Consider the following 15,444-nt stretch of genomic DNA (forward strand, 5'->3'; position numbering starts at 1 on the left):
CCACAAATTATTTCCAACAAATACATTCTACTGCAGGGTAAGTTAGAGTGATTAGGTAGAGGTAGGTAGAGGGTTTGCTATAGAATAGTGGGGTGTCACTGATTATCATCATCATGTGCCCACTTCCTAAGCTCTGGTTTGGTCAGTCACTGTAGTTGACAATTGTCGAAAGGGAAAAATTGGAACAGGCGTGCCGTAAATTTGTCATGGAAGCCATGAAATATAAATTATAACTTGTCCAGGAAAATGTGGCACATCCAAGAATGGATTTTTTATCTTTTTTGGTAGGCTGGGACAGAACTTAGGAAATAATAAAGGAATGGAGTACTAGGAGGTACTGGGAGGGAAGGGAAACACACCTTGTTTTAGGTTTGCAATGCAATGAAAACTTTGCAAATGCTGCATAAACTGAAGCAGATACACACTGGACAACCAACACTGCAGTGCCGAATTGAACCATGCAGCAGTTAGCTCATGGCTGGTGAAATGCCAGGGGCGTGGAGGTGATGAATGATGGGTGGGAACACAATACAACCATGAAACATCACTGCAGTTCAGTTTGAACCTTTTTGTGGTGGATAGTGTTAGAAAAGCCAGATAGTCAAGCCAACCAAAATCTTCGTCTAATGGCGGGGCAGAGCGCGGATAACTCAAAGTTATTAAAGTGAAATGCAGAAATGCAGTAATTGGTCAATGAAGGACAAATGGTCTTGGTTGGCAAATGCAATGGGACCGTCCTCATACTACTTTCCAGTCATGCTGAACTGTCATCGAAACTGCTGGTATACTACTGTATAAATGACTGATAATACATACAACACAACTTTGGGGGGGTCCATGGTAACTCTTACATTCTACTGTTTGAGCATGAGCAAGAAAAAGAAAGCCTTCTTAACTAACATGCATAGAATAGCCTACTTGACAATTTGATTTTCTTGGTAGAGTACTTGTCCCAAAATCTGTTCTCTTAGTCTTACAGTGCCAGTGCACAAGTTAAATAAGTGGAGAGGGAACTCTTAATAACAAAGCAGAAGAAAGATACAGACTAGAACAGACAAGAGGAAGTCAGCTTCAGACACTTGAAATATAGAAAAAAATAGGATAAAGTATAGATAACAAGAATTTACCAAACATTAGCTAGATTGAAGAGGAGTTAGAAAAGGAGATAGCATGGTAATAGAACACAAAAGAAAGCATTATTCTAAATGGGGAGAGGTAAAAGTTAGGGAAATAATACAAAGAGTAATGGAAGGACTTACTGGGGCCAGCACATCCATCAGCATTGGCACTGGTGGCACCTCTGGCTTCCTGACTGCCTCCGAAGCCTACTTCTTGCCATTGGGTGCTAATCTAAGAAATAAAGAAGATTAAAAAATGGATTAGTGGTACAGTCAATCTCTCCAAAAATATTTTGGCAGGTTAAAGCAAGGGCAGTAACTTTGTACTTTGCTAAATCAGATTGCAATACTACTCGTATTGGGTTGATCTATTCCTTTTTTCCTAAACCTAAGGCCTATTCTAAATTTCATAAACTAAGCTACATTGGAACTACTAATGCATTGCAAGAATAATCTTTGCTTCTCATCTCATTCTCAACCCTGTTGGATGGGCAAGCTGATGCTACACATCACTGGGACGTGTGACAGTATGAGCTACATAAAGTAAGACACACAGAACAATAACTCCCTGATATTACTTACTACTACCACATCTTAGTGAGAGGACAGAGGAGTCGGCATGGCTTCATAAAAATATTCAGCCCAACCGAGTGCTGACGAGTATGATTAAGTAGCACCAAGCACCTAGCTAACTCAAACTGTATCATATAATATTCATAGCGTAAACTTAACTTACCTCAGAGTGTGCTATGCTATTCAAAAAAAATATTTGCAATGTAGGACACAACATGACAAATAAATAAATAATTACTCACCAAAGACCGCAACCTCAACAGCCGGCAGGTCGAGCAGGTCCTGCTCTCAGTTCAGTGTGTCCACCGAGCTTTGCGTCAACGGTTGCTGGGTGAGCTGGACGCCAGTGCGCCAGTGCACCCTCTTCCACTGAACGCGATGCTCTCGCAGAGTATAACTGCTTCGGGGCCTGCTGCTTGCTGACAGCATTGTTGGAAGGTGGCGCTACATGTAAAAAAGAAATATGCCCACCTCCGCCTCTGAAATTATGGGGTAGGTAGCAACACTGGCACCACCGTTCCCTGCCGTGCCCTCCTCTGCAATGGTGCTGGGTGGGGAAAAAAAAAGACATATGAAAAGGAAGGAATTTAGGAGAGAAAAAGAAGTAAGAAAGTAAAGAGAAAACCGAAAAAGAACAAAAAAGTCACAGAAAAAGAAAAATAGACAAAAACGTAAAATACGAAAACACAAAGACACATTAATAAATTAAAAGTAAATGAGGGGTACATTAGTAGGATAGGTGGAGGATCGCAAAGATTTAATTTAAATACAAAACTCAGGCCCACCACAAGCACAGAACAGCAAAGCAGGTAAAACAAAATGGCTGTGCCCGTGCAAACCTCTTGGGACCGTTTGTGCTGGTTTTGCAGTGAGGAAGCACACATCGTGCTCCTGACATGTAAAAAACCAGCGCGAATGGGCGGATGAGCACTTTTGCCTGCTTACAAAATTCTGCACAATTCTGCAAAGTTTTTTGGGTACTCTGCAGGATTCCACGGAGCAGAACGCCGTGAGATCTGCCCACCCCTACTCTAAAGCTGATGCTGAAAACCCATTTTGATTTGAAGACATTTTATGGGGCCTTTGCACAAAGGTTTTTCGAGTATGTAAAGTAGTATTCCTGCCTTTGTAAAATGGCCCCAAAACATCTAAAGTGGAAATAAAATTTGAATATTGGGGGATATTCATATACAATTAGTACAACTGGAAAAGACTGTGCCTTCTTTGCACTTTCACCAGTAGAGAATTGAAAAAATTTAGGCTGATTCACAAAGGCATTTAGGAGTACATACAAATAATACTTCCTATACTCAAAAATGCGTTAGTGAATCAGCCTCCTTGTCTTTTCTTTGGAGGCAATGTATAGGAGACCCAGTTCAAACAGTTCCCTGAATTACACACATTGATTGTACCACTCTTGATTTGTGCTGTGTGAGAGCTCCAGGTTACCAAATATGTGTTCAGCCTAGGAGGAAACCCCTGGACTAAATGCCCAGTCTCAGGGTGATATATATAATGAAAGAGATTAGAGAAAGGCATGGCCCCCTGATTCTTAAAGAAGATGGAGGCCTGTGTTTCTAGGAAGTGCTTTAGGATTGCTGGTCTATGGACAGAGGATGTTTGCCACACTTGGCCAGGTCAACTATGCATACCTTAAGTAATGTCCATTGGGTCCTTAAATCTCAGAGGTGAAAGAGAATGGTGCCCAAAGCTTGATCTTAATTAGGGATACGACTAAAGGTAATTTGTTAGCTGGTGTCCTTTTGGAAAAGCTATCACTCCTATTACAGTGGTGAATTTCCTGTGTGTTGAGGTAAGCACACACACCCCTGGCAACTCCATGGAGGGCCAGTCCCAGGAGTGATGAGAAGTATTGGACCTGGCCCTTTCCGCAGGGTCACCCCCAAAATATTTGCCTTCTTCCTCCTATTTTTGCTGTATTTGTTTTTGTAGGCTTAGGACTCTGGGCACTTTACCACTGCTCACCAGTGCTAAACTGCAGGTGCTCTCTACTTAAAACATGGTAACCTTGGCTTACCCACAATTGGCATATTTATTTTACTTATAAGTACCTAGTAAAGGGCACTACATGTGCCCAGGGCCTGTAAATTAAATGTGAATAGTGGCCTACAGTATTGATTGTGCCACCCACTTATGTAACTCTTTAAACATATCTCAGACCTGCCACTGCAGAGCCTGTCTATGCAGTTTTAGCTGTCATTTCGACCTGGCAAACTAACCCATTTGCCATGTCCAAACCTTCCTTTTTAATACCACCCCTAAGGTAGGCTCTGGAAAGCCCCAAGATAACAGTGTATTGATAAGCTAGCATCAAGCGACTGCAGAGGGTCCAGAATGCAGCCGCACGCATGTTAGTTGCTCTCCCAAATCTCACTCTGTGGCCCAGGTTCTTGTGAAGCTGCATTGGTTGCCAATCGAAGTGCGCATACAGTTTAAGGTGCTCTTGAGGCTCTAAGCCCCGGTGGGGCTATTGGGCCTACTGAAGCCATACCTGCCTACCCGAGCTCTGCGTTCGGCTAATCCAGGTTTGGTCTGTGTCCCCCGTGCTAGGAAAGCGAGGGCAGAGGGCCGTTCGTTCGGCCTCTTGGCGGCCAAACTGTGGAATTCCCTTCCATTAAATATTCGAGCTACCCCATGCCTTCTGACGTTTCGCAAATCCCTGAAGACGTGGTTGTTCCCTACTTTGTGATTCCTGTTGCCTGCTATGTTTCCCTGCTCTTGTCTGGTTTCTGGTTGCGCTGGGACGCCTCGTCCCTGAGGCAGCCATGCGCATTACAAATCCTGTAATAAATAAATAAATAAAGATTGCAGTGTATTTAGAAATATGGACTTTTGCCTTCAAGTTTTACATGCCCAAGTAGTGAGAAAATCTGACTTACCCTGACACGGATTGTGGGCCCTACTTGGATAGGGTGCATACCTCTGCCAACGAGGGACCCAATTTCTGATTGGAAGTGTTCTAGCTGATCTCTTGAAACCCATGATACAGTTCTTGGCCTGGGCCAGTGGGCAATGATGGCAGACTGGATAATGTGAGGGACTTTCAAAATTGACAAGCTAGAACATAATCTGTTCTTAAGCATGTCAAAAGGCAAGCTTGCAACTTTCTCCCGGTCTTTTTATAGCTATGAGTGTGGTGTCATTTAGTAATGCAATACCAAGGGTGGTATTATATGAAAGAAACAATATGTCAAATACATTCTAAAAATACTTTTTAGCTAGTGAAAAACGGAAGATTAACCATGTCTCTTATTTACAGCTGCTAACAATTTATTCAACAGATTAGTACATTTTCAGGGCTGAAGGTAAATCTATTTAAGTGATTTCAAAGACAGGAGCTAAATCTTCTGCTGATGAATCAAAAGCTTTCTGGGACATAGAACAGGAAGGAGGAGAATGGATGAGAAAGGTGTCAACAAGCATTCTCCACATTACTAAATAATTGGGAAATATTTGCAGAACACAAATTGCCCATTTCACAAAGAAAGTCTGAAAATTAAAGGTGTAAATCTTCACATGGATGCAATTTTACAACTTTCTGGAAATCACAAACATTCACAGAAGTATACCCAAAAAACTGCACCATAAGCAGGTTCCCACAATAGGATATATAACAACTGGGCAACACAATGGTTATGAGGAACCTGGGGACATCAAATCATTCCTCCTGAAGTTAGATACATTATTTTGTAATTGAAAGATTCCTAATATGAATATTTAGTGGAGTAAAAATGCTACTCTTTCCAGGGTGGAAAGAGAACTGGGAGGTGTTTGTGAATACCCAAAAATCCATGTGCTTGTGAGCATTCACAAACTTCCAAGGTTGATCATGCCTTGGTACTCCCATTTTCCCAACCATTGAGAGGAATGTATTGGTGCGGAAACATTGGCCCTCATAGTGGAGATCTCCACAGTCATAAGGAAGCTTACATATGCCCGGAATCGCTTTGTTAGTTCTGGCAAGAATAAAAGAGATGCATTCTGTCATAAACTGACGTTTAAGACCAATTTTAAGGCCAAAAATATATTTGTATATCCAGAAAAGCCTTCATTTATTTTTCAGAATGACTCAAATGTCCATTTCTCTAGAATCTAGGACACAGAGGTGTAAAAAGTAAGTTTGGCGTTTTAGGCATAACTTGTAACTCGGGCTTGATTTGATTGGGCAACTTATAAAGCGAGAACAAATGCCCGAGGGCATCAAGGCGCTGAAGCAGTTAGTCTGCCAGAGGGCGAGAGCATCACCTCTATACCAGAAAGACATTACAAGGCAAAAAGCCAGACTTCAATTAGTTCAATCCATTGTCATAAATGGATAGTGTATTAGTCAGTCTACTCATGGATCTAATTTATCAGCAAAATAATGGAACTGCAAAAGTGTGTGTCATGTCCCAGGAATACTACACAGCTTAATTGCAGTTTTCTGGTGATCCTGATTTAGCAATATCCTGTGGGCACTCTGCAGTCAGTCCTTATTGTCAAACAATGGGGTCTGTGTGCTAGAATGTCAAAAGCCGATTATGCTTTCAAAAATATAAATATGTAGATTGAGATAAGGGCGCACTTTCAATGTTTTGCCAGCTTGTCAGATCCTTTTTAAAGAAGAAATCAAACATTTCGAAGTTTCTTTGGCTAAGGTTTGGTAATTTGAATCACCCCACTAAAGCTTATCAGCACCTTCTCGTAAAGCTCGTAAACAAACACTGACAAAGCTAATAACGCTGGCTTTCATTTAGTAAATGCAGGATAACATAGAAAGGCAGCATCACAGACACAGGGTCAAGCACACACATGCTTACACACACAGTTTATGTGGAGGCAAATATGTACGTAATGACTGCACACATACAGGAACGGGCTCACACAAGTAATGCATGCAAACAAAGGCTCTAATTATATTGGGGTATATTACCGAGGTGCGCTTTGCAAAACGCACAACGCACATCTCCGTATCGCCGGATATCGCCGGATTTCATCGCCTAATTAGCGTGCAATTATCAATGCGCATCAGGCAGGCGATTAGAAATCCGGCGATAGTCGGCGATATGGCACTTTAGCGCATGATAACAAACGTTGTTTTCATGCGCTAATGTGGGCCTTGATAATATAGGGGGGTGGATTCAGCTTTATGATCCACACGCCCATGTTAACAATGCCTAACGCCTGGTCGAAGCAGGCGTTGGGAGACCTGCGATAAATGAATTTATCGCAGGTTTTTGTCTCCCAACTCCTGCCTTGGTAATTGGGTGTTCCCACCTCCAACCACATTTTACATGTGGTTGGACGTGGGAACGCCCACTTTGCATGTCATTAGCGATGTTTATCGCCGACATGCAAAGTGGGCTCGGCCCAGGCTTTAAAGTGCCCTTGGTAATAGGGCTCTAGCTGTATCGCCGCTTTCTCGGCACAATTCGCAGAGAAAGCAATACTAGCCCTTGGTAATATGCCCCATTGTTCGTTATGGTAATTACTCTAAGGCTGCCACTTCTAAGTGGACAGGCGACCCTCTGTTGGGTTGAGCACCAGTGTCACTGCTGTGGCAGTGTGGATGGACAGTAACTGCCTCCGTCTTAATGGAGATAAGACGGAGGTGTTAGTGATAGGGAACAAAACCTCCCTATGGTCTCAAGCGTGGTGGCCCACATCTCTCGGCGATTACCCTCGACCTGTCGAGAAAGTCAAGAATCTTGGGATCATGATCGACTCAGATCTATCAGGTAAATCCCAAGTTAATAAGATCATTGGAAAATGCACTAGCACTCTAAGAATTCTCTGAAAAATTATTGACCTGATACCGATCAAAGCCAGGAAAACCATTGTGCATGCTCTTATCACACCGCACCTGGACTACGGGAATGCCCTTCTTTTAGGCATCAATCAAAAACACCTACACCGGCTGCAGTGTGTACAAAATGCAGCAGCCCGTTTGGTATTAGGCCTTCCCAAAAGAACCTCTACCAAAACTGCATTATCCAAACTGCACTGGCTCCCCGTAAAGGAGAGAATAAAATTCAAGAGCCTCTGCTATGCCCATAGGATAGCCCACAACAAGGGTCCCACCTATTTAAGGAGCCTGATGACCATACACCGCCCTACCCGAAACCTGAGGTCCGCAGGAATGTCCCTTTTCAAACTCCCTCGCATCCACAAAGCAAAAATTGGTGGTCGCTCCTTTTGTTATCTTGGAGTGAAACACTGGAATGCTCTTCCTATTCATTTAAGAATGGAACCATCGGAAACTCTGTTCAGAGCTAATTTGAAAACCCACCTGTTCCCTCAATAACTTTTGCCACTCTTGCTCCCTTGACTTGATCCTCGGTAGAGATTCTTTAGCAATCAGCGCGGGGATACACAGTTGTGCAGCCATGCGCTATACAAATGTTTTATTATTATTATTATTATTTACAAATTCCCAGCTTGCATTATTGCTGTTGTTGAGGTGGGATTGGCCGACATTCTATTTGCCAGCCTGCAATTCTCTCCCAAACCGACTTACTATGTCTATAATGTGTATCGAAGGCCAGGGGGTAGTGGGTCAGAGTCTACCATTATTGATCTGGTGAACCCTCACCTGGCAGCCTTCCCCTTGAAGCCTATAACATTGTTGATGGTGATTTTAATTGTCCATGTAAGCCCCTGAGTACCAGCTCTGAGGTTCCGTGACGATTTGAACCCGTGTTTTCAACATTGTCGTAAAGTCATAATTTCGGTATCAGTGAACCGCAAATGATCCATTTAGCATGTCCTGGTGTTTGCACTACGCTACGAGCAAGAGCACTCCTGTTATAAGCACATTTCTGATTTACCCATGGCATCCATCTTAGATTACGGCAGCCATTTTGTATTCTTGCCCTCACATAGTCAATGAACACGCAGTGACCTCTTTCACTTAAGGACACATAAGCTTTAGCCGGCGATTCACCTTGCTAGTGACACGTGCACCTTAGGACAGAAAACGCTGTGGCCGCATGACTCGGTAGAAGCTGCCTCCCCAGCCTGAGGCCAATCCTGCTATACTGGTTCTCGTGTTCGTTGGCCTGATCATGATTAGGCGGCCGAAGCTGGTAGCCTTGCCCATTTACGACCCACAAACATCTCTTATCCTGCTTTTCTATCTTCTGCACCTGGCTCTGCTCCTTTCCTTCTGGGCCTTTATTAGGGGGAGGTAACGAAATTTACGATGAGGCGGTCCGGCTCTTGAATGAAAAGTTGACATGGGATTATGATGGAACAGTGGGAACCCCTCGTTCGTAATGTTTTGACATCAGATATTGTGGACGATTCTTGTGTAACGCCAAATATTTATTGTTTAGGACACGAAGGTTTAGAAATGTACTAGCATGTAAAGAATTTGCCCCAAGCTGAAAATTTAGTATTTAAGGAGCAACCCATTTTGTACAAATCGAACAGGCTCCTAGAATCTGCCCGTGTGTAGTTTCTGTGACTTCTGTGTCCCTGCTGTAATAAACCTTTGGTCTTGATGCCACCATCGAGAAGCCCGTGTTTCTGTTTATTTGTGCACCGAGACAGGTAGAACTCAGGGGTCTTCGGGTGTTGTCCCTGACACCTCTGGACGGTACCAAAAAGTCCAGAACTCCAATTGGCGCCCAACGTAGGGCGACATCATTTGGTTCCGGTCCAAAAGCCTGAAGAGTTCGAGAAGCTTCGTGTGAAGATTCCGGAGGGAGGCGTCCCACTTCATCGATCCCGGCATATCGCAAAAGTGGCCCGACGTTCTCTTCCACGAGGGTTCCCGTTCGGACGGCTGCAGTGGTCCGTTGCCTAGACCGTTGCCCTGTCTTGGACCCGAGGTGCAGACCTTAGTACAGCGAGACGAGACGGGTTTCTCCTTGGTGACGTCTTCAGTACCTCAGTTAAGTATTAAGTGGTTGCGAGTTGTTTGGTTACTTCGTAAGGGTTCAGATAAACCTTTTAGTTCCTTGGTTTGGTTTGGTTTCGTAAGATTATCACTGGTTGTTCTGGTTACGATAATCTTTTGGTTTAGTTTGGGTATCGATACATTTTGTTCTCTTTGGTAGGCCTAAGTTCGAGTGCGCACTGTTATTTGTGTTTGTTCTGTGTTCCGGTTTATAAAATGGTAAGTCGGAAAAGTTCTGTGTTTTCATGTTTTGGTTGCAACAGCGATTCCCGATTGGAGGACTCATGTCTGGTTCCTCCGATTGGAACTCCTCTTTATGATTTGTACTGTAAATTTGGTGTGGGCCCTATCTCTTATAACGAGGTATGGATCCGCTATACAAAGAAAGATGGTGTCCTTAGTTGGCCACTACATGGTAGTTTCGAACCTGAAATTCTCGATAATCTAGAAAGAAAATTGTTTAAGAAGAAAGCCCGGACGGCAATGTTTGATTCTTTCCGTTGTTGGCGAAAAGAATCCAAACAGAGAGAAACTAAAAAGTTGAAGAAAGAACAAAAAGAGCAAGAGTTGACTTTAGAACAGTCTGCCAAGCAGCTGCAACTCAATGAATCTGAGAAAGCGATGGAGGTGGCCAATAGAGAGCGTAATTTAGCGATAGACAAGTGCTATCCTGCCTTGCTATCGAGTACAGCTAAGATAGTAGAGGACCCCGAAAAGGATCCCCTGTTGTCTTACTTGTTGAGGTCACCTCCCCCGTATGCACAGGGTGGTATGGCTCCACCTTTACCGAATGTTCAATTACCAGTTGCTGGACAGCCTGGTATACCTGCTCCTGCTCCCTTGAATCAAGCTCCTGTCGTCCCTGTGGTTATCAATGTTCCTCCGACACCTCCTCTTCCAGGGTTGCCAGCTCCTGCTCCTTTGCCTATACCTGTACCATTAATACCTGTTACCTCGCAAGCTACTTTACCTGCTACCCCTACTGGTACTGTTTCTTCTGTTCCGACTACTACTCTTCTTCAAACTTCTGCAAGCTATATGACTCCGCTTTCTGTTCGTCGGAGAATCACCGACTCTGTCTCTAATATTCTCTCTCCTTTCTACAAAACTTTGATTAAGAGTCCTGCCTCTGAATCTGTTCAGAGACGTAGTCAGCTTCCTAATATCGAAGAACGAGGAATACTAGATTCCACTGCTCTTAGGTGGGTGTCGAAAGTGGGAAGATATAGTGTACGAGATGTATTAGATACATTCATGCAATGGAACGAACCGACACAACGCTATGTGTTTGATGTTATGTGTTCTCTGTTGCGTGAGGAATTGGATGAGAATGATTCTGAACAAGTTCCAGACGAATTAATTCATACTCAACAAAAATTTGCCGCAGGAATGATAGTTGGTCAGGAGATAAAAGAAGCAATGGAACTAATTTTAGATTTTAGGGTTGATCCTTCTCTCCGTTCAACAAGGGGTGGTAGTGCCAATAAAGGTCGTCAATACCCCATGAGAGAGGTTCCTCCGATATGGCGCGAAGCTGTGCAAGCTGATGCAGTGAATGGTATCGTAGCCGCTCCGGCTCAGTTCCAGAGAGTGTGGATACACATTCCGTGGAAACGAGCTGAAGTATTAGCAGTGAAACAGGCCTTGCCAGATCCGCGTAAAAATCCTGCTGGGTACTACAAAGAGTTGGCTCAAACAGTTGAAGCGTGCGTAATGAATTTAGCAGATATTGACATGTTATTTGGCAATGTAGTACCACAACCAATTTGGGCTAAAATTCGTAAAGAAAATCATCCAGTTGCATTAGGTGGTGATTGGGCAGCTATAATAGCGGCAGATGGTTAACAAATAGGTGGTTCTAAACCCGAACCCCTAATTGCTAATTTGCCCGGAAGAATAATAGATTTAATGAAAACCCTGATGCCAGCATTACGCGTTAACTGGGACAAGTTGTCCGCATGCAGGCAGAAGAAGGACGAAAGTGTCTCCGACTTTTTCACAAGGTTTGAAGAAACTTTCGTAGATCACAGTGGTCAGGATATGAGCACGGAAGGAGGACAGAGACTATTTGTTGATAAATTTGTGCACAATCTGTCGCCAGAGCTCAGTAATAAATTAAAAGATTCTGAAAGTGCGTGGGCTGTCTCTACGACAGCGCAAATACTTGCAACTGCCCAGTACTATGAAAATAGGGATAAAGAAGAGAAGGAAAAGTCAGATAAGAAAACAAAAGATTTAAAAACTAAAGTTCTTTTGCAGCAGGCATATCCGCCTCGCACGAATCAAACGAATACACAGCAAGGGCCATATCAGAGGAATGACGATGGTTCTCAGAGACCGCAATACAAATGGAATCAATGTGCTTATTGCAAAAAGGAAGGTCATTACAAGAATGAGTGTCCGGTACTGTCACAGAATAATGCTGCAGCAGCTCAGAGAGGTCGTGTTGGTTCTATGCAAAATTCTAGAGGACGAGGACGAGGTGCTATGCCTCCGCAAACGAATGATCGCCCTTCTAATTATTTTGATCAGCGAAATGGACAGTCTGCCCAACCGACTAGATCTCAACAGTATCATGTTGAAGATTACAGTGAAGTTAGTGAGGAATTCCAGCAAAACCAGTACTAGGACAGCCATGGACAAAGAGAGGGAGTAGTATCAGTTCCAGTAGATCAGAGTGGGCCTTATGTCGCAGTAGCTACATCAGGTGTAGTCGAACCGTTTCTGTTGGATACTGGTGCAGCAAAAAGTTCTATCATACATGCAAAACTCCCTGGCGCACCTTTGTCCGGCTTAACAAATGTTTCAGTAGGTTTTTCAGGCGCCCCTGTCCACAACCCTGTTTCTTGTCCTTTGTCTATTTCTGTTGGACCTCGTCAATTGAAAGCACCCCTGATTTTGACGACTGGTTGTAATGAAAATCTGCTTGGTTTAGACTTGTTAAAACGCCTATATGTGACATTGTACTGTTCTCCTTCAGGAGTACAGCTTACATTAGGTAAGAGAATCATCTCCCCGATGTATTTGTCAATGGATGCGCTCCCACTGGAGCTGCGATCTCTCCCTGATACTCTTTGGGCGACTGGTCCTAACGATGTAGGCCTTTTGGAAATCCCGCCATATGTAGTGACTTTGAAAGCAAATGTTAAATTTCCACGAATCCCTCAGTACAAGATCTCTAGTGAAGGTGAGCGTGCGCTCTTGTTGATAGTGCAAGATTTGATCGAGAAAGATGTAGTAGAAGAAACTAGAGGAAATGTCTGTAACAGTCCTGTACTGTCAATTTTAAAACGCACTGATCCTTCAAAGCCTCCAGTCTATAGATTTGTAATTGATCTTAGAGAGGTTAATAAAATTGTGATCCCACAGTTTCCTGTGGTTCCAGACATTACTGCATTGTTAACGTTGATTCCTGCTTCAGCCACATGGTTCTCAGTCATCGACTTGAAGAATGCCTTTTTCAGCATTCCAATAGCCGAGGAAAGCAGAGATATTTTTGGCTTCTCTCTAGGAGGACGAAGCTTAAGGTTTAAACGTGCTCCACAAGGCTATTGTGAAAGCCCATCCATTTACAGTCAGGCATTAAAAAGTCAGCTAGATTCTTTTGTACTTCCTTCTGGTTCTGCTTTAGTACAATATGTCGATGATCTTCTAGTGGCTGCCGATGACAAGGAAACTTGCAAAGCAGCTACAATTTCTCTATTGCATCACTTGTCTGATTTGAACCTCAAGGTATCTCCTTCCAAAATGCAATACTGTTGTCAAGAAGTGACCTACCTAGGTCATCTCTTGTCAAAGGAGGGAAGAAGGTTGACCCCAGAGAGAATAAAAGCAATTACGCAGATGAATGTTCCTAGCACACAGAGAGAAGTGCGTGCGTTTTTAGGTATTACTTCATACTGTAGGCAATGGATCCCAAATTTTTCTCTTTTGGCAAAACCGTTAGTGGCCTTGACTGGGAAAGGTGTTCCGAATTCAGTGCCATGGTCTGACGAATGTCAGCAGAGCTTTTCTGAGTTACAAAATGCACTATGTTCAGCTCCTGTGTTGGGAACACCTGACTACAGTAAGCCATTTACACTCTATGTCCACGAGAGAGAAGGTTGCGCGTTGAGTGTTCTGACACAGCAATTTGGTGATAAACAACGCCCTTGTGCGTATTTTTCATCAACGTTGGATCCGGTAGCCAGAGCGTTGCCTAGTTGTTTGAGAGCTACAGCGGCAGCTGCAGCGTCCATTCGACAATCTGCTGGTTTGGTTATGAACAACATGCTAGTGGTCATGGTTCCTCATGCTGTGGACACACTCATGAACCGAACCAAGAGGCAGCATCTTACCAGTGCTAGATTATCAGGCTATGAGCTGACACTGTTAGCGAGTCATATTCAGATCAAAAGATGCAATGTATTGAATCCAGCAACATTGTTGCCGACTAGTCAAGAGTCGAGTGATTCCGAACCACATGACTGTTGTTTCAGAACAGAGGAAGAGACAAAAGGACGAATTGATTTAAAAGACACTCCGTTGTCAGATCCAGATGGCACGTTGTATGTTGATGGGTCGTGTTTTAAATTGGAGAATGGTGATGTGACAGCTGCCTATGCAGTAACGACTTTGAGTACGATTGTGGAGACTGCAAGAGTGAGTCAGAATTCTGCCCAAGCTGCAGAATTGATTGCGTTGACTAGAGCGTGTGTTTTAGCTAAGGGAAAGAGAGTGAATGTGTTCACAGATAGTCAGTACGCATTTGGCGAAGCCCATAGCTTTGGACGTTTGTGGAAAGAAAGAGGTTTTATTACGTCCCATGGGACTAAGATTCAACATGGTCAGCTAGTTAATGACTTGTTGGAATCTCTAACCTTACCAATGGAAGTTGCGATTGTGAAGTGCAGTGCTCATCGAGCAATCACGGATGATGTTGGTCGAGGAAATGCCTTTGCTGATGAAACAGCTAAACAGACAGCTAGGAATATGATGAGTAGGATGTATGTTGCAACGTCTGCAAGATGGATTACTGATTCGGGAATGTGTGAAGACACAATGGAAAGTGTGAGAATGATTCAAGATGAAGCAACTGAGGAGGAAAAACTTGCATGGAAAGAGAATACGGGTAAATTGGACTCGAGCGGGTGTTGGATTGATTTGTCGGAACAGCAGCGTTGGATGTTGCCTGATGCGTATGTGCTTGCGGTAGTAACGATGGCGCATGGAGCAGCGCACATCAGTTCTAAAGGGATTTGTAAGATGTTGGCTCCAGTCAGGAAGAATGATGGAATTAGTAAGTGTGCAGAGAGAGTGGTGAGAAATTGTATGATATGCTTGATGCATAATCCTGGCAAGGGAATCCCCACACCCGCTGGTCACTTCGCACCTCCTTCTTGCCCCTTTGAAGTGATCCAGTTAGACTTCATTCACATGGATCGTTGCAATAATCTTAAATACGTCCTAGTGGTAGTCTGTGCTTTTTCCAGATGGATCGAAGCATATCCACTAAAGGACAATACTGCTTTGTCCACTGCCAAAATCCTTCTCAAAGAATATTTCCCCAGGTTCGGCATGCCACGGATTGTATGGTCGGATAATGGAAGTGAATTTGTAGGGAAAGTTATGCAGAGTGTGTGTGCAGGTTTAGGAATAAGACAAAAGTTCCACAGTGCGAATCATCCCCAGTCTGCTGGTTTAGTTGAAGGGTACAATGGCACCCTCAAACTGAAACTGGCTAAGATACAAGCCTCCACGGGCTTGGCCTGGCCAGATGCCTTACCTTTGGCCCTGTTATCCGCAAGAGAGACTGTACATTCTCGAGTAGGGCTTAGCCCTTATGAGATTGTATTTGGTCGACCTGCGAATGTT

This window comes from Lissotriton vulgaris, chromosome 6, assembly GCF_964263255.1.
Source record: "Lissotriton vulgaris chromosome 6, aLisVul1.2, whole genome shotgun sequence".
In the NCBI taxonomy this organism is placed as follows: domain Eukaryota; kingdom Metazoa; phylum Chordata; class Amphibia; order Caudata; family Salamandridae; genus Lissotriton; species Lissotriton vulgaris.